General features: G+C 37.6%; 1 protein-coding gene across 9 annotated transcripts in view; it reads left to right on the plus strand.

Moving 5' to 3' along the window:
- CCDC59 (coiled-coil domain containing 59) overlaps nucleotides 1-27,334 on the plus strand; it is a 148,959-nt gene that overhangs the window by 57,881 nt on the left and 63,744 nt on the right. For 5 of the 9 annotated variants that reach the window (XM_074402481.1, XM_074402482.1, XM_074402484.1 and 2 more), the window contains exon 6: nucleotides 5,015-8,650. The gene's annotated coding sequence lies outside the window, so the exon portion shown is untranslated. Of the gene's footprint in view, nucleotides 1-5,014; nucleotides 8,651-12,050; nucleotides 27,220-27,334 lie in introns of those variants that run through there. The other 4 variants (XM_074402483.1, XM_074402485.1, XM_074402486.1 and 1 more) reach the window with 4 other exon arrangements.

Consider the following 27,334-nt stretch of genomic DNA (forward strand, 5'->3'; position numbering starts at 1 on the left):
AAAAAGCTTCTACTTGTATATATCAAGGACTAGGAAGTAGCATTAGATTATATCTTTTCAAACCAGACTTCACTCAATGTATCACCAAAATGTGGTAAGATATACATTTGTTACACTGTCAGTTTTTGAGAAGACTACAGTATTAGATTACTAAACTGACAGAAATGCTCTTACTGTTCAAATTAAGTAACTTGTGCTCTAAAGATCAAACATTTCAAATTATATTGCTATAAACCTAGTACCATCTATTTACAACCTCTTATTAGCATCTGAAGCATCTATGCACAGAACTTGAGGACATAATCTAAGTCTGCATGCCTATTTAGAAAACAATTTATCTAAAGTCAGGTAAGGTGTAAAGATAATTTAGAAACAATTCTAGAGGTCAGGCAAAACTCTGAGTTTATCCTCCCTTTAATTTATATTCTATCAGGTCCACCTACAATGTGAAAGCCTTTTCTAACACCTGTCTGATTGCCTTTGGTAAAGTGCAACAAACTATCTTTGTTCATTGTATAGAATTAAAAATTTACATCCCCTATTGCTAACCTAATATTTCTGACAATCACCTAATCTAGCTCTGTTACTTGTTAAAAAAAAAATGTAGACATTTAAAGAAAATTTGCTGTGCTGTTACTGCTAATACTAAGAATTTTGATTTAAAAATCCCAACAATTTAGCAAATTGTTGTATATCTGTATAATGAAACATAAACACCATGAGAAATGGATATTTGAATACTCTGTAACAAAGCTAGAAAAATTTTGTGTTAAAATAACCAGTAAACCAAAAATTATATTTGCAATGCTGTAAATAAAACTATGTATAATATTGTAAGCATGTGGCTGAAGAGAAAAAAACGTAATTAAAGGCTTGATTTATTGGGATGGCAAAACTCTGGGTTGGCATTTTTTCCTTTTTTATGTTTTATTAATCATGCTATAATGTTTATGCACTAGGTTATTCATTTACTCAAAGTCATTCTTCATTTAGTCATACATAATTATCAAGGACCTACTTTATTCTAGGTTCTTTTTTGGTAATTGGGAATATAACAGTTAAAAAGACTAACAAACTCACTGCATTAATAAAACTTGCATTCTATTGAGGGAGACATATAGTCAACAAATATGTGACATAGCTTGCTGTATAATTTAGGTCCTATAGAAAGGAGGGTAGAATTTTAAAATTTTATTGGCATGCAAACCAGTGAAACCAGTGAAGGAAAAAAGAGGAGGTGAGAATGAACAGAGGTCAGTCATGATGCTGTAATTGACAATGTATCTGCCAGTCCAGAGAGGCACTCCAGAACAAAAAATATCCATTCAAAATGGTTTGGTCTCTATATGAACACATTTCTCAGCCATTGGCTGATGTCACACAGACAAGAGTTCACTTACACTCAAAAGCTGAGGCAGATCCTGAAGGAGTTAATGGCTGGGAACTGTCAGAAAACTCCATTGCTCATTTTTGGGCAGCAGATTATTTCTTGGAAGTGGGTCTGAGAGCAACATCTCTTTGTTCACTACATTTGTTACAGATGAAAGCATGGTAAGAAGAGAAAGTGATATGGGAATTTTATTTTAAATAAGATGGTGCAAAAGGCCATTGATAATATGATAGTTGAGCATAGAATTGAAAGTTAGCTTTAGTCCACATGACAAACTGGGCAAAGTCATTCTGGGAGAGGAGACAGAAAGAGAGAAGGTGATAACATGGGAATAAGCCATGGCTGAAATGAAGAACGTTAGCAGAAAGAGATAGGAGATGAGATTGTGAAGATAGGCTAGTAACATAAGGGCTATGGTTAGTATATTTTGTGAGTATTACGGATAACTCATGGAAACTTTGAACTAGAGAGTACCATGATCTGTTTTACATTTTTAGAAAATTCACACTGGAGGATTGTGCCTTTAAGTAGAGCATTAGTTGTAAGGACATGAGAAGAGGTAGGAATCAGACATATATTCAAACCACAGCTTTCTGATGAGTTGGATACAGAAAATGAGGAAAAGAGAGAAATAAATGATGGTCCCAGAGCTTATAACCTGGGGAAATGTGTGAATGGAGGGGAACTGAGTGAGGAACAGATTTGTGGTCCTTATGGAGAGATAAGAATTCTGTTTTAGATATGTGAAATTTAAGGTGATCATGAGATTCTTGGTTGATACGTAAACAGTTAATGTGATATGGGTTTCTTTTTTTCTTTTTCTCATTTCTGTTTTTTTTTTTTAATTATACTTTAAGTTCTGGGGTACATATGCAGATCGTGCAGGATTGTTACATAGGTATACACATTCCATGGTGGTTTGCTGCATCCATCCCCCCATCTTCTACCTTAGGTATTTCTGCTAATGTTATCCCTCCCCAATCCCCCCACTATCCCTCCCCAATCCCTCCTCTAGCCCTCCCACCCCACAACAAGCCCCAGTGTATGATGTTCCTCTCCCTGTGTCCATATATTCTCATTATTCAACACCCACTTACGAGTGAGAACATGCAGTGTTTGGTTTTCTCCTCCTGTTTCCGTTTGCTGAGAATGATGGTTTCCAGCTTCAAATTTACAAGACACAGGTTTCTTAAAAGTCATAGGACAAGTAGTGTGAAAATTCAATTTAGGACTCATTGATGTACAGATGGCATTTATAGCTATGGAATTGGATGAGATCACCTATAAAAATGAGTATAAATAGGGAAGCATACCTTTGATTAATCCCTAAGGTACTCCAAAATCTAAAAGTAGGTATGAAGAGGAAAAGGTAGCAAAGGAGACAGTGAAGGAACAGTCAGAAAAGTGAAAAGAACATTAGGAGACGTGGTATCCTGGAAAGCCAATTATTAAAATAAAAGGAGGGGAGAGAATAATCAACAATGTCAAATGCTTCTAAGAAGTCATCTAAGATGAGGACTTGGTGTTGAGTTTTGGAAATGATAAAATGGAAGTCAATATTGACAAGAGCAATTTCATTGGAATAGGAGGGATGAAAGCCTTCTTGGAAAGCAAGGGTAAGGAAAAGGGAATTCGAGCCTGAGAGAAGAGAAGCAGTGTGTGTGTGTGTGTGTGTGTGTGTGTGTGTGTGTGTGAGAGAGAGAGAGAGAGAGAGAGAATGAGTATGTGTGTGTATGTTTACATTTTATCCCAATAAGTTGATTTTTAAAAGGTACAATATAGTAGTACAATTTACTTTGCATTTTTGCATCTACAGTTAAACTGGTAAAGGAGAAACTGATTGGTAGTTATGTTACAGTAATTGCTTTGAGCTCATACATACCATTATTTTTAGATGGTTTCCATATAAATTATCTCACTCTATACTAAAAATGATCCTATGAAAGGATCATTTTAACTTAATAATTAAAAATACAGGAGTTATACATGTAAATTGAAGTCAAATTATTTGGTTTTCAAGATAGAGGGTCATTTTGTTTTTTGGACTATATTCATCATATTCATACCTCTTAACAGATGAGGGATCTGAGTTATAGTTAAGAGAGCTGGTAAAACTAGTTGAATTCTTTGGTGCTGTAGTTAGAACATAAGTAGTGCTAATCTCTTTATAAACACTGTTTTGGAAAAAGAGTTTGAAAAGTTTCAGTAATGAAGAAGTTTCTACCTTGGATACCTAGCACTAAATATATCAATAATAAATATAAATTATATACATCTTTTGTGTTTGGAGCAACATCAAATTTGCTTTGCATTTTTGCATCTACAATTAAACCAGTAAAGGAGAAACTGATTGGTAGTTATGTTACAGTAATTGCTTTGAGCTCATACATACCATTATTATTAGATGGTTTTCATATAAATTATCTCACTTTATACTAAAAATGGTCCTATGAAAGTCCTTTAAAAATGAGAATACTGAGGCTCTGAGCTTTAGGTAACTAGTCCAAAATCAGATAGCTAATTTCACACATGAAATTTGATTGCAAGTCTGATAGTAAGCTCTAGCTTATTCTAGTATGATTTAAAATGACCAAACAGCTTAAAAGAGGGAATAATTTATAACCTGTGTGACATCAATCAAAACTTCTACGTACTTTAGAACAGATTCCAATTTAATAATTAAAAGTCCAGGAATCGTACATGTAAATTGAAGTCAAATTATTTGGTTTTCAAGATAGAGGGTCGTTGGCTAACCAATCATATAACAGTTGACATAATTAGTAGAAATGAATATCATGTTAAAAATCTTTTCAGGATTATATATATTCTATATATCTTTTATATATTTATATTTTTAGCATAGAAATGTACTTGATACTTGATATTCCTTTTTTTGAAGCAGTTCAATTAACAGCTTTAAAATCAATATATGGACAATATACAATTATGAAATTATATGTAATTTTTTATCTTGAGGGGAATAGACAGGGAAGAATAGGTTTTAAATTGGTATTTGAAATATTGACAATAATGGAACATGTTAGCCTATATGATATTGATGGATAATGCAATGATGAACATATTTACTTATGACAGTCTATGAAATAGTGATCTTAATCTACAGTGTAGGTCCTATTATGAATATAATGTTAAACTGATAATGCATTCCAGAGCTATGGCAACAATTACCTAGGTAACCACAAAAATATATCATCTTGAATTGAATTTATTAAATGAAAAGGGTTTTTTTTTTTTTTTTTTTTTAATTCAGGCTATTGCCATATGTAAAATGAGAACAAAATTTAAAGCAATTTAGAATTGTGTAAAATAGCTTTAAAATTACATTTTTACATCATTAGAAAATATAAAATAATTACAACACTTGTTTAAATTAAATATTTCAAACACTATATAGTGATGATTTATACTTTATTCTACATTTTCCCATAAAGAATTTAATGTGTTTTAATTTCTGAAATTTTTTCATGTGAATTAGCTATTGGCAGACATTTTTATTTATACTTAGTTTCATTCAGTGAGAAAAAAATGACCTAACGTTTTTATAAATTCCATGTTAGAAAAATATACATCTTAATTCTCATTTCTCTTTTTTTGTTATTTTAGCATGACGATGTCTCTTCAATATTGAGGCAAACTCCATCTACACTCACCTGTCCTGTCTCCTATATGCTACTGGCCCTATTTCCAAGTTTTCCAAGTTAAGTGTGGTCCTGTGAGTAAATTCTGTCTAAAAAAATATATGAATGGAAATAATGTGTGCCACTTCTGGACCTACTCCTGGCTATGCCCCATAGCACTCTCCTCTGCCTATTAGAGAAATGCAGCCTTAATGTGTTAGTGATTCAAAACTCATACAGTTAAAGAGAAGGCACTAAACAATGGTGGGAGAACGTGAAAGAAGAAACCTGGGTTTTCTAATGAATGAAAATGAAATAGGCTTCATGAAATAAGGTAGCCTGTTAACCCAGACTGCTCACTTTAGACTATCAAATGGGAGGTAAATAAATTTATATCTTCTTTAAGCTGCTTAATTATGGCTAAGTTTCTTTATTACAGTAGTGTAGCCTAAATAATGGACACCAATGATGCCAAGTTTAATAGGAGAAGAATGCTTTTTCAAGTTCTCAGGTTCAAGTTAATCCATTTATGCATATTGTACCCCATAATGACATCAGTTTTAGTGATAGGATCTTTCTCACTCTCCCCAGCTCTTTTATCATGGAGACCATAATTCTCTGTACCTCTCATCAATGCTTAATTTGGTTGAGATTTTTTTCACTATAAGTGGGGCTGGGGATGATGCCTGTTTTCAGGATGACCAGGAGGGTAATATGTATATTGCAATTTTGCAAGAGACATTTAACTCAACTTGTGTCATTTCCTTGTGTGTTCTTGGCCTATTCTTGTGATGAAAAGAGTCCAAAATATTACATAGTATACTTGTTTTCTCTCTTTGTTTTATTTTTCTATTGCTAATGAATTAACATAGATTCTGATGAAAACACCAATCTAATGACTTGATGCTTTTTAATATATATAATGTATATAGTATATATTTTTCTTATATATATATATATATATTTATTTATATTGCCTATTGGTATGATTTGGCTCTGTGTCCCCACCCAAATCTCATCTCAAGTTGTAATCCCCACATGTTGAGGGAGGGACCTGGTGGGAGGTGATTGGATCATGGGGACAGTTTCCCCCATGCTGTTCTCCTGATAGTGAGCGAGTTATCATGAGAGTTGATGGTTTTAAAGTGTAGCACTTCCCCATTTTCTCTCTCTCTCTCCTACTGCCATGTAAGTTGTGCCTTGCTTTGCCCTTTACTTCTGCATGATTGTAAGTTTCATGAGACCTCCCTAGCCATGTGGAACTGTGAGTCAATTAAACCTCTTTTGTTTATAAATTACGCAGTCTCAGGTAGTTCTTTATAGCAGTGTGAAAACAGACTTGTACAGAAAATAGGTACCGGGAGTTTGGGAGACTATTATAAAGATACCTGAAAATGTGGAAGTGACTTTAGATCTGGGTACTGGACAGAGGTTAGAATAGTCTGGAGGACTCAGAGGAAGACACAAAGATGTGCAAATGTTTGGAACCTCCTAGAGACTTGTTGAATGGTTTTGGCCAAATGCTGATAGTGGTGTGTACAATGAAGTGCATGCTGAGGTGGTCTCAGATGGAGATGAGAAACTTATGGGGAAATAAAACAAAGGTCACTCTTGCTAGGCTTTAGCAAAGAGGCTAGTGGTACTTTGCCTCTGCTCTGGAGATCTGTAGAACTTTGACTTTGAGAGATGATTTAGGGTATCTGGCAGAATAAATTTCTAAATGGCAAAAAATTCAACATGTAACCCATTTCGGAAAGCATACAGTTATATGCATTCACAAGGAGATGATCTGAAATTAGAACTTATGTTTAAAAGGGAAGCAGAGCATAAAAGTTTGGAAAATTTGCCACCTGACCATGTGGTAGAAAAGAAATACCCATTTTCAGATGTGAAGGCAATCTGGTTGTGACATCTGTCACTCCACTGATTGTCAGGTTGATTTGGCTGATCTGACTGGTTAGGCAGGTGTCCCCTTCCTCACTTACCACTCCATGTGCATCCCTCCCAAAGCTGTATGCTCAGTTGAAAAGGATGACCAACCCCAATAGAGGAGGACAGGTCTTTGGTCAGGTATACAAGTAGCTACACTCCCCTGCTAGAACCTCCAAACAAGCTCTCAAGAAATGCCCATTTTCTGGGGAGGAATTCAAGCTGGCTGCAGAAATTTGCATAAGTAACAAGGAACTGAATGTCACTTACAAAGACAATGGGAAAAATGTCTTCAGGGCATCTCAGAGGTCTTTGTGGCAGCCCCTCCCATCACAGGCCTAGAGACCTGGTTGGGGGTGGGGCGGGGGGAAATAGTTTCATGGGCAGGTCCCAGGGCTCTACTACTCTGTGCAGCTTCAGGACTTGGTGGCCTGCATCCCAGACACTCCAGCTTCAGCTGTGCCTAAAAGTGGCCGAGGTACACCTCAAGCTGTTGCTTCAGAGGTTATAAGCCTCAATCTTTCACAGCCTCCATATAATGTTGGGCCTGTGGGTGTGTAGAAGACAATAATTGAGCTTTAGGAGCCTCCACCTCAATTTCCAAGGATGTATGGAAATGCCTGAATGTCTAGGCAGAAGTCTGCTTCATGAGTGGAACACTCATGGAGAACATCTATTAAAGTAATGCAGAGGGTAAATGTGGAGTTGGAGTACCCACACAGAGTCCCCTGTGGGGGATTTCCTAGTGGAGCTGTGGGAAGAGGGCCACTGTCCTCCAGACTGAGAATGACAGATCCCCACCAACAGCTTGCACTACATACTTGGAAAAGCTGCAGGAACTCATGCCAGTGTGTGAAAGCAACTTCAGGGGCGGTACCTTGCAGAGCCACTGGGGCAGAGCTTCCCAAGGCCATGGGAGCACACCCCTTGCATCAGCATGCCCTGGATGGGAGACATGGAGTCAAAGAAGATTGTTTTGGGGCTTTAAGATTTAATAAGTACCCTGCTGGGCTTCAGACTTGCATGAGCCTCTGACTCCTTTGTTTTGGCCAATTTCTCCCATTTGGAATGAGTGCATTTACCCAATGCCTTTTCCTCTATTGTATCTTAGAAGTAACTAATTTGTTTTGTACTTTACCAGCTCATAGGCAGAAGGGAGTTGTCTTGTCTCAGATGAGACTTTGGACTTGGACTTTTGAGTTAATTCTGGAATGAGTTAAGACTTTCAGTGACTGTTGGGAAGGCATGATCGCATTTCTAAATGTAAGAAGAACATGAGATTTGGGAGGGGCTTAGGCAGAATGATAAGGTTTGACTCTGCATCACCACCTAAACCTCATCTGGAATTGTATACCAATGTGTCAGGGGAGGGACCTGGTGGGAGGTAATTGGATCATGGCAGTGTTTTCCCCCATGCTGGCCTCATTTTAGTGACTTGAGATTTCAGGGTAGAGAAACTTATTTGGAAACAATTGTTCTCAATATCTTAAAACTAGTAGAAAATTTTCTTACCAGAACAGCTTGGACATTTCCAATTGTCTTCACTGACTAACTTTTTTCTTTTTTTGAGACAGCATGTCTCACTCTCTTGCCTAGGCTGGAGTACATTGCCTGGATCCTGCTCACTGTAGCTTCGACCTCCTTGGCTCAAGTAATCCTCTCACTTTAGCCTCCCTCATATCTGGAACTACAGGTATGCATCTAACTTTTTATTTTTTATAGAGGCAGCACCTCACTTTGTGGCCCAGACTGGTCTCAATCAATCCTTCCACTTTGGCCTCCCAAGTGTTAGAATTAAACATATTAATCACTACTACTGGCTAGTCATAAACCTTTTTATGTCCAAAGCAGAGGTAAGGATCCTGGTCTCAGCTAAGGGGTATCTTAAAGTATGTGGCTGTGTGTAGGTAGCCCTGCTTGGGGCATAGGTTTTCTAGACAATAATAAGAATCTCTTCACTGCATCTGGCTAATTTCCAAAATGAAAGCACTAAGAGAAAAAAATATATATATTTCCTAGTGAGTGGCCATGATTTGGCTCTTATTTCTACCTTAGTTACAGACTTATTTATGCCTTTATCATCTTCCTATTTCTCTTTAATTGATCACTCTCTACCCTTCCTATGTGGATTGTGCCACATACTAATTAGAATGTGCGAAGTAATGAAGCTATACTAAGATGGTATCAGTGTGGACAGAAAAAAGGAAACCTGTACTAGAATTGTATTAGTTTGTTTTCATGCTGCTGATAAAGACATATCCCAAACCAGGAACAAAAAGAGGCTTATTTGGACTTCAGTTCCACATGTCTGGGAGTTCTCAGAATGGTGGGAGGTGGAAAGCACTTCTTACATGGCAGCAGATAGAGAAAAATGAGGAAGAAGCAAAAGTGGAAACCCCTCATAAGCCCATCAGATGTCATGAAACTTATTCACTACCATGAGATTAGCACGGAAAAGACTGGTCCCCATGATACAATTACCTCCTGCTGGGTCTCTCATACAACACGTGAAAATTCTGGGAGATACAATTCAAGTTGAGCTTTGGGTAGGAACATGGCCAAACCATATCATTCCACCCCATCCCCTCTACATCTCATGTCCTCACATTTCAAAACCAATCATGCCTTCCCAATACTCCCCCAAAGTCTTAACTCCTTTCAGCATTAACCCAGAAGTCCACAAGCCAAAGTCTCATCTGAGACAAGGCAAGGCCCTTCTGCCTATGAGCCTGTAAATCAAAAGCAAACTAGTTATTCCTAGATACAATGGGGTTACAGGTATTGGGTAAATACAGCCATTCAAAGTAGGAGAAATTGGCCAAAACAAAGGAGTTACAGGGCCAATGCAAGTCTGAAATCTAGCATGGCAGTCAAATTTTAAAGCCCCAAAATGATGTCCCTTGACACCAAGTCTTACGTTCAGGTCATCCTGATGTAAAAAATGGGTTCCCATGGTCTTGGGCACCTCCATCCCTGTGGCTTTGCAAGGTACAGCCTCCCTTCTGGGTGCTTTCACAGGTTGGTGTTGTCTGTGGCTTTTCTAGGCATACAGTGTAAGCTGTCAGTGGATCTACCATTCTGGGCCCTGAAGGACAGTGGCCACTTCTCACAGCCCCAGTAGGTGGTGCCCCAGTAGGGACTCTGTTTGGGGGCTCCAACCCCATATTTTCCTTCCACACTATCCTAGCAGAGATTCTCCATGAGGCCCCCACTCTGGCAGCAAACCTTTTCCTGGGCATCTAGGCTTTTCCATACATCTTCTGAAATCTAGACAGAGGTTCCCAAACCTCAATTCTTGGCTTCTGTGCACCCACAGGATCAATACCATGTGGAAGCTGCCAAGGCTTGAGGCTTCATCCCTCTGAAGCCACAGCCCAAGCTCTATGTTGGCCCCTTTCGGCTATGACTGGAGCAGCTGGGACATGGGGCACCAAGTCCTTAGGCTGCACACAAAAGCAGCTTTTCCTCCTGGAAAAAAAAAAAAAAAAGCCCACAAAACCAGCTTTTCCTCCTGGACCTGCATGTCTATGATGGGAGGGGCTGCTGTGAAGTTCTCTGACATGGCTTGGAGATATTTTCCCCATGGTCTTCGAGATTAATATTAGGCTTCTTGCTACTTACACAAATTTCTGCAACTGGCTTAAATTTCTCCTCAAAAAATGGGTTTTTCTTTTCTACTGCATCATCAGGCTGAACATTTTCTGAACTTATATGCTCTGTTTCCCTTTTTAAATGTAATGCTTTTAACAGCACCCAAGTCACCTCTTGAATACTTTGCTAATTAGAAATTTCTTCTGCCAGATACCCTAAATCATCTCTCTCAAGTTCAAAGTTCCACAAATCTTTAGGACAGGGACAAAATGCTGCCAGCATTCTTGCTAAAACATAGCCAGAGTCACTTTTGCTTCAGTTCCCAACAAGTTTCTCATCTCCATCTGAGACCACCCCAGCCTGAACCTTATTGTCCATATCACTATTAGCATTTTGGGCAGTCATTCAACAAGCCTTTAGGAAGTTTCAAACTTTGCTACATTTTTCTGTCTTCTTGTGAGCCCTCCAAACTGTTCCAACCTCTGCCTCCTACTCAGTTCCAAAGTCACTTCCACATTTTTGGGTATCTTTTCAGCAACACCCAACTCCTGGTATCAATTTACTGTGTTAGTTTATTTCCAAGCTGCTGATAAAGACATTCCTGAAACTGGGAACAAAAAGAGATTTAATTTGACTTACAGTTCCACATGGGTGGGAAGGCCTTAGAATTATGGTGGGTGGTGAAAAGCACTTCTTACATGATGGTGGCAAGAGAAAAATGAGGAAGAAGCAAAAACAGAAAGTCCTGATAAACCCTCAGATCTCATGAGACTTATTCACTATCATGAAAATAGCATAGGAAAGACTGGCCCCCATGATTCAATTACTTCCCCCCAGGTCCCTGGGAATTCTGAGAGATATAATTCAAGTTGAGTTGATGGGGTGGGGGGAAACAGCCAAACCATATCAAGAAACATTAATAAAGAAAATACAGATTAAAAATCTAAGAGAAGATGTCAAATATTTTAACACGTAAAAAATGTGTTTTGTGTTCTTTCAATATCTTATCAATATCTTTATTAAGAAGTGGCAACGAGAATTTATTGGAACTATTCTGTGAGTAGCAGTGGCTAACATTTATAAACACAGCTATATTAGGTTAATTAGGCTGCTATAACAAAATACCATATACTGGGTGGTTTGACCAACATAAATTTTTCAAAAAGATACCTATTATGAAGACTACTAACTTTCAGAAAAGAAAAAGAAGTTAAATGAATCAAGTCAGTTATGAAACTACCTTACTCAATACGTATAAACAATAAAGATGTATTTTACCCAGTCTATGAAAAATGTCTTTCTCTAATCATAAAAGTAGCAAAAAAAGCAGAATAAATTAAAAGACAAGACACAAATTCAAGGTAAATTAGCAGCAAAAAAAATGGGAGGAATTTATTTTTTCACAGTTTTAGAGACTAGAAGTCTGAGATCAATGGTTGTCAGGTGAGATCAATGGTTGTCAGGGCTGGTTTAACTCTGAGGTTTCTCTCTTTGTCTTGCAGCTGGCTGCCTTCTCACTGTGTCCTTACGTGTTCATCCTGTGTGTCTGTGTTGTCTGTGTCCTCGTGTACTTTCTTTATAATGACACCAGTCATATTGGGTCAGAGTTCACCTTAAGGACTCCATTTTAATTTAATTACTATTTTAAATATAGCCACTTTGTATTAATCCATTCTCATGTTGCTAATAAGGAAATACCCAAGACTGGGCAATTTATAAAGGAAAGAGATTTAATTGACTCACAGTTCAGCATGGTTGGGGAGGCCTAGTGAAATTCACGATCATGGTGGAAAGGGAAGCAAACATATCCTTCTTCACATGGTGGCAGCAAGGAAAAGTGCTGAGCTAAAGGGGGAAAAGCTCTATTAAAGCCATCAGATCTTATGGGAACTCACTCACTATCATGAGAACAGCATGAAGGTAACCAAACCCATGAATAATTACTTCCCATCAGGTCCCTCCCATGACATATGGGGATTATGGCAACTACAATTCAAGATGAGATTTGGGTGAGGACACAGTCAAACCATATCATTCCACCACTGGCCACTCCCAAATCTCATGGCCTCACATTCCAAAACATAATCATGACCTTCCAACAGTCCCCCAAAGTATTAACTCATTCCAGTATTAACTCAAAAGTCCAAGTCCAAAGTCTCATCCACAATGAGGTAAGTTCCTTCTACATATGAGCCTGTAAAATCAAAAGCAAGTTAGTAAATTCCTAGATACAATGAGGGTACAGGCAGTTGGTAAATACATCCATTTCAAAGGGAGACACTGGCCAAAATAAAGGGGTCATGGGTCCATAAAAGTCCAAAATCCAGCAAGACAACAAAGCTTTGCAATGATCTCCTTTGACTCCATATTTTACATCCAGATCATGCTGATGCAAGAGGTTGGCTCCCATGGCCTTTGACAACTCCATCCCTATTGCTTTTCAGATACAGCCTCTCTCCTGACTGCTTTCACTGGCTGGTGTTGCATGTTTGTGGCTTTTCCAGGTGCAGGGTAGAAGCCATTGGTGTATCTACCAATCTCAGGTCTGGAGGACAGTGGCCCTCTTGTCATAGCTCTGCTACACAGTGCCCTAGTGGGGACTCTGTGTTGAAGCTATGACCACATTTCCCTTCTGAGCTGCCATAGCAGAGGTTCATAAGGATTCACTCCCTGCAGACAACTTCTGCCTGGACATCCAGGCATTACCATACATCTTCTGAACTCTAGGCAGATGTTTCCAAACCTTAATTCTTATCTTCCATGTGCCTGCAGGACCAACACCACATGGAAGCTTCCAAAGGTGGTGGCTTGCACCCTCTGAAGCAATGGCCTGAGCTCTACTTTTGCCCCTTTTAGTAATGGCTGGAGCAGCCAGAACAGAAGGCACCAAGTCCCAAGGCTACACACAGCAAGGAGCTCTGGAATTGTCCCAGAAAACTATTTTTCTCTCCTAGGCCTCCAGGCCTGCAATGGGAAAGGCTGCTGTGAAGATCTCTGACATGTCTTGGAGACATCTTCCCCATTGTCTTGGTGAATAACATTTGGCTCCTCATTACTTAGGCAAATTTCTGTAGCCAGCTTGAATTTCTCCCCAGAAAATGTTTTTTTCTTCCTTTACATCATCAGGCTAAAAATTTTTCAAATTTTAACATCACTTCCTCTTGAATGCTTTGCTGCTTAGAAATTTCTTCTGCCAGATATCCTAAATAATCTCAACATCACAGTTCTACAGATCTCTGGGGCAAGGACAAAATACTGTCAGTCTCTTTTCATAGCAAGAGTAACCTTTGTTCCTGTTCTCCAAAATTTCCTTATCTCCATCTGAGACCACTTAATCTCTGACTTCATTATCCATAAAACTATCAGCATTTAAGCCATTCAACAAGTCTCTAGGAAGTTCCAAACCTTCCCACATCTTCCTTTCTTCTGAGCCTTCCAAGTCTCTAGGAATTTCCAAGCTTTCTCACATTTTGCTGTCTTCTTTTGAGCCCTCCAATCTGTTCCAACTCCTTCCTGTTATTCAGTTCTGAAGTCACTTTCACATTTTTGGGTATCTTTACAGCGGTACCCCTCTCCTGGTACCAAAATCTATATTAGTCAGAGTTCTCTACCGAGATATATGTATTTATGAAAGGAAATTTACTAAGGAGTAGTGACTTACAAGATCACAAGGTGAGGTCCCACAATATGTCATTTGTTATTTGTGGAGAAGGGAAGCCAGTCTGAGTCCCCAGACCTCAAAAGTAGGAAAGCCAACAGTGCAGCCTTCAGTCTGTGGCCAAAGGTATAAGACCTCCTGGCTAACCACTGGCATAAGCCCAAGAGTCCAAAAGCTAAAGAATTTGGAGCTTGATGTTCCAGGGCAGGAAGTATCCAGTATAGGAGATAATGAAGGGAGGAAAACTGAGAGTCTGCTCTTTCACCTGTCTTCTGCCTGCTTTGTTATAGTCATGCTGGCAGCTGATTGACTGGTACCCACCCACACTGAGGGTGGGTCTGACTCTCTCAATCCACTGACTTAAATGTTAATCTCATTTGGCAACATCCGCACAGACACACCCAGGACCAGTACTTTGTGTCTTTCAATGCAATCAAGTTGATATTCAATATTAACACCATCACATACGTTCTGGGGCCCTGGGAGTTAGAACTTCATCATATGAATGTTGATGGGATACAGTTCTTTCACAACAGTAGCCAGCATTCAAAAAATGCTAACTATGAGTCTGCATTTTCCTAAACCTTTTTTATGTTCTGACTTGTTTAATCTGTGAAACAAACCTATGAGCTAGATACTGTTATAAATTCCATTTTACAGATTTGAAAACTGAGGCACAGAAATGGTAAACAATGTTTTAGCAGTCACCAAGGTAGTTAGCGGCAGAGAGGGGCATAAGTGGAGGTAGATCTGCTTTCTCAGTCACCATGGTGTTATGTTAGCTGGACAAATGAAAGATGAGTATATTGAGAGTGAACTCCCAGCTCAGAAGATGACTTCATGCTTTGACTCAACCAACTATGCCTTTTGGAAAGTCATCTAATCTCTTTGGGTCATCCATAACCTCATTTTTTTTGTGAGAAAAAACTGACAAGATGATGAAAAGCTCTTATGCAAATGAGAAATACAATATAAATGTCAATAGTTATGGTAATTTAATCAGTAGGAGTGTGTTTGCCACTTATATTTATGGCAGCCTAGCTACTCAGCTGAGATGGGACTGTGTTGAGAAAACAGATCTATGACAAAATGGATGAAAGCAGATCATATTGTGTGTGGCAGTAATCCTTTTTGGCTCCTTTAGTAAATTCCACATGGTAGTAAACAGTCTCAAGCCTTGTACATGTCTATATTTTACAATTAATTGAAAGAGTTATTATTTTAAAACCATTCAAAGGTGAGAAAGAAAGAACCAGGAACTGTTGTGTAAAAGCTCTTAGCTCCAGTGTCATTTGAAGCTGGCCTGGAATTTGTAGCTAGTTGTTCACCTATTGGATGTAAGCAATCTCATCAAACACCAGCATCAGACAGAGCCACTCTGAGACTGTTCTGCAAGACACATAAAGACCACTAAATTTTTTTTAAACACAGCAAAAACAAGGTCACTGTGCCATCTGAAAAACAGCAAACATCCCCCTTTCATGGCTAAAATGAGTGACTGCCACTTCTTTACTAATTGCAGCTTTAGCCTCATTCTCATCTGCCTTACATATAGATGATACTTATTGAGATATCAGAACACAGAATTGCCCCCTGCTTTTTGTCAGCACTAAGAGTGAACCCCTGCTCTTTTAGATTCTCCTCAAAAGCACCCAACCAAAGCACAAACTGTATAGTAGATGTTTTTTTCTAACACTTTCTATATTAGTTTGCTAAGGCTGACATAACAAAATACCACAGGCTAAGTGGGTTAAATGGTAGAAATCGATTTTCTCACAATTCAAAGCCATAAGGAGGCTAGAAGCCCAAACATAAGTGTTATCAGGTTTAATTTATTCTGAAGTCTCCCTGTCCTGTAGATAGCTGCCTTCTTGCTGTGTCCACATAGGATCTTTTCTCTGTATAAAAACATCTGTCTTTCAATGTGTCAAAATTTCTTATTATTAAAAAGCTGGTCTGATTGCTCTGGCTAGAACTTCCAAAACTGTATTGAATAGGAGTGGTGAGAAAGGGTATCCTTATCTGGTGTCAGATTTCAAAGGGAATGCCTTTAGTTTTTGCCCTTTCAGTATGATATTGGCTGTGTGTTTGTCATAAATAGCTTTTATTATTTTGAGATATGTGCCATCGATATCTAGTTTATTGAGGGTTTCTAGCATAAAGGTCTGTATAATTTTTGTTGAAGGCCTTCTCTGCATCTATTGAGATAATCATGTGGTTTTTGTCTTTGGTTCTGTTTAGGTGATGGATTATGTTTATAGACTTGTGTACGTTGAACCAGCCTTGCATCCCCGGGAGGAAGCCAACTTGATTGTGGTGGATAAGCTTTTTCATGTACTGTTGCATTTGGTTTGCCAGTATTTTGTTGAAGATTTCTGCATCAATATTCATCATGGGTATTGGCCGGAAGTTTTCTTTTTTAGTTGTGTCTCTGCCGGGTTTTGGTATCAGGATGATGTTGGTATCATCAAATGAGTTAGGGAGGAATCCTTCTTTTTGTATTGTTTGGAATAGTTTCAGAAGGAGTGGTACCAACTCCTCTTTGTCTGTCTGGTAGAATTTGGCTGTAAAACCATCTGGACTTGGACTTTTTTGGGTTGGTAGGCTATTAATTGCTGCCTCAACTTCAGAACTGGTTATTGGTCATTCAGGGTTTCAACTTCTTCCAGGTTTAGTCTTGGGAGGGTGCAAATGTCCAGGAATTTATCCATTTCTTCTAGGTTTACTAATTTGTGTGCATAGGGCTGTTTGTAGTAATCTCTGATGGTAGTTTGTATTTATGTGGAATTGGTGGTGATATCCCTTTATCCTTTTTTATTGCATCTATTTGATTCTTCTCTCTTCTTTTGTATTAGTCTGGCTAGTGGTCTGTCTATTTTGTTGATCTTTTCAAAAAACCAGCTCCTGGATTTATTGATTTTTGAAGGGTTTTTTGTGTCTCTATCTCCTTCAGTTCTGCTCTTATTTCTTGTCTTCTGCTAGCTTTTGAGTTTTTTTGATCTTGCTCCTCTAGCTCTTTCAATTTTGATGATAGGGTGTCAATTTTCCATCTTTCCTTGCTTCTGTGGTGGGCATTTAGTGCTATAAATTTCTCTATAAACACTGCTTTACATGTGTCCAGAGATTCTGGTACGTTGTGTCTTAATTCTCATTGGTTTTGAAGAACACTTTTATTTCTGCCTTCATTTCATTGTTTATCCAGTCGTCACTCCGAAGCAGTTTTGAGTGAGTTTCTTAATCCTGAGTTCTAATTTGATTGCACTGTGGTCTGAGAGACTGTTTTTTATGATTTCCATTTTTTTTTTTTTGCATTTGCTGAGGAGTGATTTACTTCCAATTAGGTGATCAGTTTTAGAGTAAGTGCAATGTGGTGCTGAGAAGAATGTATATTCTGTGGATTTAGGGTGGGGAGTTCTGTAGATGTATATTAGGTCCACTTGGTCCAGATCTGTGTTCAAGTCCTGGATATCCTTGTCGATTTTCTGTCTTGTTGATCTGTCTAATATTGACAGTGGAGTGTTAAAGTCCCCCACCATCATTGTGCAGGAGTCTAAGTCTCTTTGTAGGTCATTAAGAACTTGCTTTATGTTTCAGGGTGCTACTGTATTTGCTGCATATATATTTAGGATAGTTTGCTCTTCTTGTTGCATTGATCCTTTTACCATTATGTAATGCTCTTCTTTGTCTCTTTTGGTCTTTGTTGGTTTAAAGACTGTTTTATTAGAGAATAGGATTGCAAGCCCTGCTTCTTCTTCCTCTCTATTTGCTTGGTAAATCTTCTTCCATCCCTTTATTTTGAGTCTATGTGAGTCTGCAACATGAGATGAGTCTCCTGAATACAGCACAGTGATGATTCTTAACTTTTTATCCAGTTTGCCAGTCTATGTCTTTTGATTGGGGATTTTAGGATTAAGAGTTTCTGCAAAGCAAAAGAAACTATCATTAGAGTGAATCAGCAGCCAACAGAATGGGAAAAATTTTTGCAATCTACCATCTGAGAAAGAGCTAATACCCAGAATCTACAAAGAACCTAATGATATTAACAAGCAAAAAACAAACAAACCCACTCAAAAGTGGGCAAAGAGTATGCACAGATACTCTTCAAAAGAAGACATTTCTGAGGCCAACGAACATGAAAAAATGCTCATTATCACTGGTCATTAGAGAAATGCAAATCAAAACCACACTGAGATACCATTTCATGCCAGTTAGAATGCTGATCATTAAAAAATCAGGAGACAACAGATGCTGAAGAGGATGTGGAGAAATAGGAACACTTTTACTACTGTTGGTGATAGTGTAAATTAGTTCAACCATTGTGGAAGACAGTGTAGTGATTCCTCAAGGATCTAGAAATGGAAATTCCATTTGACCCAGCAATGCCATTACTGGGTATGTATTCAAAGGATTATAAATTGTTCTGTTATAAAGACAAATGCACATGTATGTTTATTGCAGCACTGTTTACAATAGCAAAGACCTGGAACCAACCCAAATGTCCAACAATGATAGATAGACAAAGAAAATGTGGCATATATACACCATAGAATACTATGACCATAAAAAGCAATGAGTTTGTCTTTTGTGGGGACATAGATCAATCTGGAAACTGTCATTCTCAGCAAACTGACACAAGAACAGAAAACCAAACACTGCATGTTCTCACTCATAGGTAGGTCTTGAAAAATGAGAACACATGGGCACAGGGAGGGGAACATCACACACTGGGTTATGCTGGAGGGTGGGGTGTAGGGGAGGGTCAGCTGGGGATGGGGAGGTTGAAGAGCAATAACACTGGGAGAAATGCCTGATGTAGGTGCCAGGGGCATGGAGACAGCAAACCACCATGGCATGTGTATACCTATGCAACAATCCTACAAGATTTACACATGTACTCCAGAACTTAAAGTATGAAAAAAAAAAAAGCTAGTCAGATTGGAATATGGCTCATCTAGGTTTCATTTTAATGTGATCCCTGTAAAGGCCTTATCTGCAAATGCAATCACATTGTGAGGTGCTACAGTCAGGGCATCAACATACAAATTTTAAGAAAACACGATCCAGCCCATGAAACCTCTTACTGAGATGTCCCATAGTTTCTTATGTGTATCTTTCCTAACTGTATTAAACTCAATTTGTTCAACTAGTTGAGTTAGTTGTAGTACCTAGTTACTACAGGTATGTTTCTGGTGGTTTCTAGCTGAAGGGCACTGACAAAAGTACTGCAATTGCCCAACTAAAATCTAGATTTTAGTTACTAGCATTAATAGTATTACTGGCATTTCAAATACTATTTTCTCAAGTGATAAATATCTTTTTGGTTCACAAAGCTTAGGAAGAAAGGACATCCAAAATGGAAACTATTTCATTAACAGACAATTTGAACATCTCCAGCATGCCTTTGGCTTTACAGATCACATAGGCTTGAGGTAATGCTCCATTCAGATATATTTCTAGTGTTTCCTCATTTTTGTTTGCATAAAAGTGGGAGGTTGTGAATATCATGTATCCCATCTTGTCATAAATAGTATCACACATGATTCAGTACAATGCTCTAGTTTTATATATTCTTATGTTCCTCCTACCCACGTGGAAGGAAAGAAAAAGAGGTTTATACTGGTGTGAGCTGCCTGCTCAATTTAGTTACTAACTGTCCACCCACTGTTCTTTTCTTTGCACCTTATGCTTATTCTGCAGTTCGAATGATCAAATTAAATGATAGACCTAATTAACTCTAAGAACTTTGTAAGCTCCTAACTAAAATATCTGCTGTTTCTGGCTCACTATTTTTTTTTTCCTCACAGAAAAACTGCTTTATACTTACAGCTTATTACTGTCTGATAATGTATACAGTATTTGCCTACACACACATACACATTCAACTAATTTTATTCTAACACCTTAATTCATGTGACCATATTCTGTGGCTTGAAATCTCCCTGTGGTTGCATAGCAACCTCTGCAAATTGTGAACAACAAAATTACTTGTTACTGGGTACTGGGAGAAAACCTTTCAAGTAACATTGACCCAAGATTTCCCTAAGTAACTGTTTTTTTCTCTTGTACTTTGATAGAAGTATATTTAAAGGGGAAGGACTGGAATCTGGGATTAATCAGAGAAAAACAAGTATTAGACACCAAAAAGAAATGTTTAGACAGGTTGATAAATCAACTGGCTTGATGGGTTCAAAGGTTTTTGTCCTTGGTTAAAATGTAAGTTTCAATCTATTACTTGAAGTTTAAATGGTGTGAAAAAAGTTTTATTTTTTAATATAATCAGATTAATTCATTAAAATATTGAAGCTACAGCCAAACTATAAATGATGTCAGGTGCTGGAGGTAAAGCTGTATGAGACACAAACACAATTGCAAAGATGTTTCATAAAATAATTCAGTTCTGTTTTCCAGGACAGTTAACAGTCTTGTCTGGCTTTGGTTTTAGACTGATGTACTACAGACAGAGAGGTCAAAATCTCAATGCCTTAGTACCCTATTCTTTCTGAATAAAATCTGTAGTCTTCCTGTGAGAGGTCCAAACTGGAGGAATCCTTTTTTTTTTTTTTTTTTTTTTTCTTAATTTAAGCAGGTTGCTATTTGTAGAATTTGTAGTGTTGGCAATTCCACCTTTAATATCCATTGTCTGCCTAATGCACCTAATTAAAATATATGCACACAGAAAATTTCCCATTTCTGATGTAGCACACTAGGGAATGTCTTCTAATAGTATACTTTTCATCTGATTGCATTATAGTGTGCCTTTTAAAGCCATTCTCCAGTATCTTATTCTTCCCATATTTATTAAAGTACTTCTTTTCTGTCTGATCTGCTTACGATCATCTAAGTAGTTTCAGTGTGCCAAAAAGTAGTGGCTGCAATAACTATTTTCATCTATTCTGAATTTAGGCCCTGTTAATTGAAGTTATGATTCAGAAAGTCATTTTAGCAATAATGAACTACTCCTGATGTTCCAAGACTCCACTATCAATGAAATCCACATTTTGCGTTTTGCATGCAGAAAGATTCAAGAGTAGTACTTTTGTTGATTCTGGGATCTGATGTCTATAATAATCCCTAAGATCAATACCATATAAAGTCAATCATCTGGTGGAGGAGGAGCATAACTAATATTTATTGAGCACCAACCAGTTCAGTATCTATTTATACACCATTGTCAATGCAGATAGCAATAAGGTGCGTATTATTATGTGACTTTTAAGAAATGAGATAACTAAGTCTCAAAAAAGTTAAGAGTATTAATCATGTCCCACAGCTAAGAAATAACAGATGTAGCACTCAAACCTATTCCTCTGATGTGTATACTCTTTCCTACCACCCCACTGTGAGACTCAGGGACTTAACATTTATTGACTACTCTTTGTCAGGCACTGGTGGGAGATTTAAATGTATAATATGTGTAATATATTCTATGAGGTGCTCTGGATGCTTCCAAGACTTCTAATCCATGGCTTCTGAACTCAAAGACCTTGTAACATATTTAAGAAGATTAATTTTTTGAGGCAACATTAAAGTAGCAGAAAAGAAGTGGAGATAATTGCTGCAGAAGCTGAGAGAGTTCACTAATCCACAGGTTGCAGCTTGACATTAAGGAAGCCTATGTTCATTTTCTACTTTTCTGCTTTTGTCATAAATTGCAGGAGCTCTATATATTTATGAATTTTTGAATACTGAGTGATTGTGGAACAAATGGGCGCCAACCAGCTCTATCATGTACTACAGTGGATTCCAGGCAAATCAACTATTTTTTGTGACTAAAATCTCTCCATGTGTAAAATGTACACAATAATGGCACTCAGTTTATGATAACAAATAAGCTGGGTGATATTCCTGATAGTGATGATTAAATGAGAACTAGGAATGATGATTAAATAAGAGCTTAGAAAATTTTAATTTAGTATTATATAAATGTTTCAAAAATTTACTTTATGATCATAAAAGAAGTTAGATTGATGTTAACATGATTAGAACTATAATAGAATTTGTGTTTGTATGGGATGTGATTACACATGTACTCACAAAATCAATGAAATTAAATTCAGTGAGTATTTATTGAGCATTTACTATATGGAGGCAATGATTCATGTGCTTAGAGAAAAATAAGTGAAAAAACAAGAAAAAAATTTTTGTCCTTGTCAAAGTTATATTCTGTCAGGGAACAGAGGAGACACAATAAACATTAAATATAATGACAGGTAAATATTATATATATTGCATTATATATATCTCTGACATCCAAATGAAAAGAATACTCAATCTTACAGAGTTCTGAGCAGAAGGAAGTTACTGTACTTTAAAAAGTGGTCACAGAAGCAATTGATAGCTTCATAATTGTCCTAACTATAAGGTACCTTTTAGTTAAGTGTGTACTTTACTGTTAATTAATGGTTAAGCACTTTTTTTTTTTTTTTTTTTTTTTTTTGAGACAGCATCTTGCTCTTTCGCCAGGCTCCAGGCTGGAGTGCCATGGTGCAAATTTGGCTCACTACAACCTCCGCCTCCTGGTTTCAAGCAATTCTCCTGCTTCAGCCTCCTGAATAGCAGGGACTACAGGCACCTGCCACCTCGCCCAGCTAATTTTTGTATTTTAGGAGAGAGGGGGTTTCACTATGTTGACCAGGGTGGTCTCAATCTCTTGACTTCATGATCCATCCACCTCGGCCTCCCAAAGTGCTGAGAATACAGGCATGAGCTACTGCACCTGGTCAATGGTTAAGCAGTTTTATACTTTGCTTTTGTAATTCTTTTTTTTTTTTTTTAATTGTACTTTAGGTTCTGGGGTAAACGTGCAGATCATGCAGGATTGTTGCATAGGTACATTACATGGCAATGTGGTTTGCTGACTCCATCCCCCCATCACCTACATCTGGCATTTCTCCCCATGTTATCCTTCCCTGACCTCCCCACACCCCCACTGTCCCTCCCTTGGCCCCCAGCAACAGACCCCAGTGTGTGATGCTCCCCTCCTTTTTTCCATGTGTTCTCATTGTTCAACACTCACCTATGAGTGAGAATATGCAGTGTTTGATTTTCTGTTCTTGTGTCAGTTTGCTGAGAATTATGGTTTCCAGATTGATCTATGTCCCTACAAAGGGCACAAACTCATCATTTTTTATGGCTGCATTGTTTTCCATGGTGGATATGTGCCACATTTTGCTTGTCCAGTCTATTGTTGATGGGCATTTGGGTTGGTTCCAGGACTTTGCTATTGTAAACAGTGCTGCTATGAACATATGCGTGCATATGTCTTTATGATAGAATGATTTATGATCCTTTGTGTATATACCCACTAATGAGATTGCTGTAAAAATGTTCGTATTTCTACACATCCTCTCCAGCATCTGTTGTCTCCACATCTCCAGATTTTTTAATGATCGTGAGGTGGTATCTCAACGTGATTTTGATTTGCATTTTTCTAATAATCAGTGATGATGAGCATTTTTAAATGTGTTTGTTGGCCTCATATTTCTTCTTTTGAAAAGTGTCTATTCATATATTTCACCCACTTTTGGATGGGTTTGTTTTTTTCTTGTAAATATGTTTTAGTTCTTTGTAGATTCAGGATATTAGCCCTTTGTCAGATGGGTAGATTGCAAAATGTTTTTCCCATTCTGTTGGTTGCCGATTCACTCTAATGATTGTTTATTTTGCTGGACAGAAGCTCTGGAGTTTAATTAGGTCCCATTTGTCGATTTTGGCTTTTGTTGTCAATGCTTTTTGGTGTTTTAGTCATGAAGTTCTTGCTTATGCCTGTGTCCCGAATGACTTTGCCTAGGTTTTCTTCTAGGGTTTTTATGGTGTTAGGACTTATGTTTAAGTCTTTAATCTATATGGAGTGATTTTTAGTGTAAGGTTTCAGGAAGAGGTCCAGTTTCTGCTTTCTGCATGCTGCTAGCCAGTTTTCCCTACACCAATTATTAAACAGGGACTCTTCTCCCCATTGCTTGTTTTTGTCAGGTTTGTCAAAGATCAGGTGGTTGTAGATATGTGATGTTGCCTCCAGGCCTCTGTTCTATTCCATTGGTTTATATCTCTGTTTTGGTACCAGTACCATGCTGTTTTGATTACTGTAGGCTTGTAGTATAGTTTGAAATCAGGTAGCGTGATGCCTCCAGCTTTGTTCTTTTTGCTTAGGATTGTCTTTGCTGGGCAGGCTGTCTTTTGGTTCCATATGAAGTTTAAGGTGGTTTTTTTCAGTTCTGTGAAGAAGGTCATTGGTAGTTTGATGGGGATAGTGTTGAATCTATAAATTACTTTGGACAGTATGGTCATTTTCACAATATTGATTCTTCCTAACCATGAGCATGGAATGTTTCTTCATTTGTTTGTGCCCTCTCTTATTTTGCTGAGCAGTGGTTTATAGTTCTTCTTGACAAGGTCCTTTACATCCTTTTTTAGTTGTATTCCTAGGTATGTTAGTCTCTTTGCAGCAATTGTGAATGGCAGTTTGCTCATGATTTGGCTCTGTTAGTCTGTTATTGGTGTATAGAAATGCTTGTGATTTCTGCACATTGGTTTTGTATCCTGAGACTTTGCTGAAGTTGCTTATCAGTTTAAGGAGATTTTGGGCTGAGACGATACAGCCTTCTAAATATACAGTCATGTCATCTGCAAATAGAGACAATCTGACTTCCTCTTTTCCTAATTGAATAAACTTTATTTATTTTTTTTCTTGCCTAATTACTCCGGCTAGAACTTCCAATACTATATTGAATAGGAGTGGTGAGAGAGGGCACCCTTGTCTAGTGCCAGATTTCAAAGGGAATGCTTTCAATATTTGCCCATTCAGTATGATATTTGTTGTAGGTTTGTCATAAATAGTTTTTATTGTTTTGAGATATATTTCTTTGATATCTAGTTTATTGAGAGTTTTTAGCATAAAGGGCTGTTGAATTTTTTCAAAGGTCTTCTCTGCATCTATTGAGATAATCATGTGGATTTTGTCTTTGGTTCTGTTTATGTGGTGGATTATGTTTATACTCTTGCGTATGTTGAACCTGCCTTACATCCTGGAATGAAGCCTACTTGATTGTGATGGATAAGCTTTTTGATGTGCTGTTGCAATTCATTTGCCAGTATTTTATTGAAGATTTTTGCATCTATGTTCATCATAGATATTGGCCTGAAGTTTTCTTTTCTTGTTGAGTCTCTGCCGGGTTTTGGTATCAGGATGATTTTGGTCTTATAAAATGATTTGGGAAGGATTTTTTTCTTTTTGTATTGTTTAGAATAATTTCAGAAGGAATGTTACCAGCTATTCTTTGCACATATGGTAGAATTCAGCTGTGAAGCCATCTGGACGTGGACTTTCATTTGGTGGGTAGGCTATTAATTGCTGCCTCAACTTCAGCCCTTGTTATTGCTGTATTCAAGGTTTTAACTTCTTCCTGATTTAGGCTTGGGAGTGTACAAGTGTCCAGTAATTTATCCATTTCTTCCAGGTTTACTGATTTATGTGCACAGAGTTGTTTGTAGTAATCTTTGATTATAGCTTGTATTTCTGTGGAATCAGTGGTGATATCTCCTTTACCATTTTTTATTGCATTTATTTGATTCTTCTGCCTTTTCTTTTTTATTAATCTGGCCAGCAGTCTGTCTATTTTATTGAAAAGCCAGCTACTGGATTTATTGATTTTTTGAAGGGTTTTTGTGTCTCTGTCTCCCTCAGTTCTGCTCTGATCTTAGTTATTTCTTGTCTTCTGCTAGCTTTTGAGTTTTTTTTTTTTTTTTTTTATCTTGCTCCTCTAGCTCTTTCAATTTTGATGTTTTTGTAATTCTTACAACAACTTTTTAAGAGAGGTATTTTTAGCCCTACTTTTTCGGTGAGGAATAGAAATTTGCCTATGGTTACATATCTGGATGTTGTAGAGTGTGGATATAAATTCAGCTCCATCTGACTCTACAGCCATATTTTTAACTACTAGGAAATTATGTCTATTCCTGCCTGAGAGCCAATTTTTTTTTTCCCTTGGCAACAAAGATGATTAGATTCAGCTTACTGGTGTATGATTTGATACAGTATTTCTTTCTTCTTGTCATTAATGCTTTCTAGGCATTGTTGAAACCGATGACCAAATTGTTAGTAAAGAAAATTAAAAGAAGACATCTAATTCAGTCCATGATTTCAGAAGTAGAGCCATATTAGAAATGTAAATTATAAAAAATACTAGAAAATAGGAAATGGTTGAAAGTTATGATTAAGAAATCAAGGATTCAGAACTAGGGAAATGGCCAAACTAACAGGAAATTGGAATGAAGGGAACATATCTGAGTTGATCCAACAAAGTCTGACAGATGTATTTTTCAAAAATAGCCAGTTTTAACCTGTTTTCTATATGGTATTATGTATGAAAGTTTCTTCAGGCATGCTTTATTTTAAATCCATCAATTATTGCAGTTTTCTCATTCAATTGTTGTATGGGAAAAAATGAAAAATGTGCAGGCGGATATAAGCTAATACTGGCAAAAGGAGAATTAAAAAAAATATTTCTACATGTTTTTGGTAATCATTTTTTTTTCTTTTTTTGAGACAGAGTCTCGCTCAGTCACCCAGGCTGGAGTGGCTCACACCTATGATTCCAGCACTGTGGGAGGCTGCAGCAGGAGGATTGCTCAAGCCCAAGAGTTAATACCAGCCTGAGCAACATAGTGAGACCCTGTCTCTACAAAAAAATTAAAAAGTTAGCTGGATGTGGTGGCACATGCCTGTAGACCCAGATACTTGGGATATTGAGGTGGGAGGATTGCTTGAGCTCAGGAGGTCAAGGCTGAAGTGAGCCATGATCATGCCACTGCACTCTAGCCTAGGTGAGAGCAAGACCTTGTCTCAAGAAATAAAAATAACTAAAAGAGTATAATTTGTTTGTAACACAAAGAATAAATACTATGTGATTATTACAGATTGCATGCCTCAAAACATCTCATGTACCCCATAAATATATATACCTATTATGTACCCACAAAAAGTAAACATTAAAAAATTTCTTTTTCCACTTCTTCTTCTGCTTCTTTTTTTTTTTTTTGTTTGTTTGTTTGTTTTATTGCATTTTAGGTTTTGGGGTACATGTGAAGAACATGCAAGATTGTTGCATAGGTCCACACATGGCAGTGAGA

This window comes from Saimiri boliviensis, chromosome 7, assembly GCF_048565385.1.
Source record: "Saimiri boliviensis isolate mSaiBol1 chromosome 7, mSaiBol1.pri, whole genome shotgun sequence".
Taxonomy (NCBI): Eukaryota; Metazoa; Chordata; class Mammalia; order Primates; family Cebidae; genus Saimiri; species Saimiri boliviensis.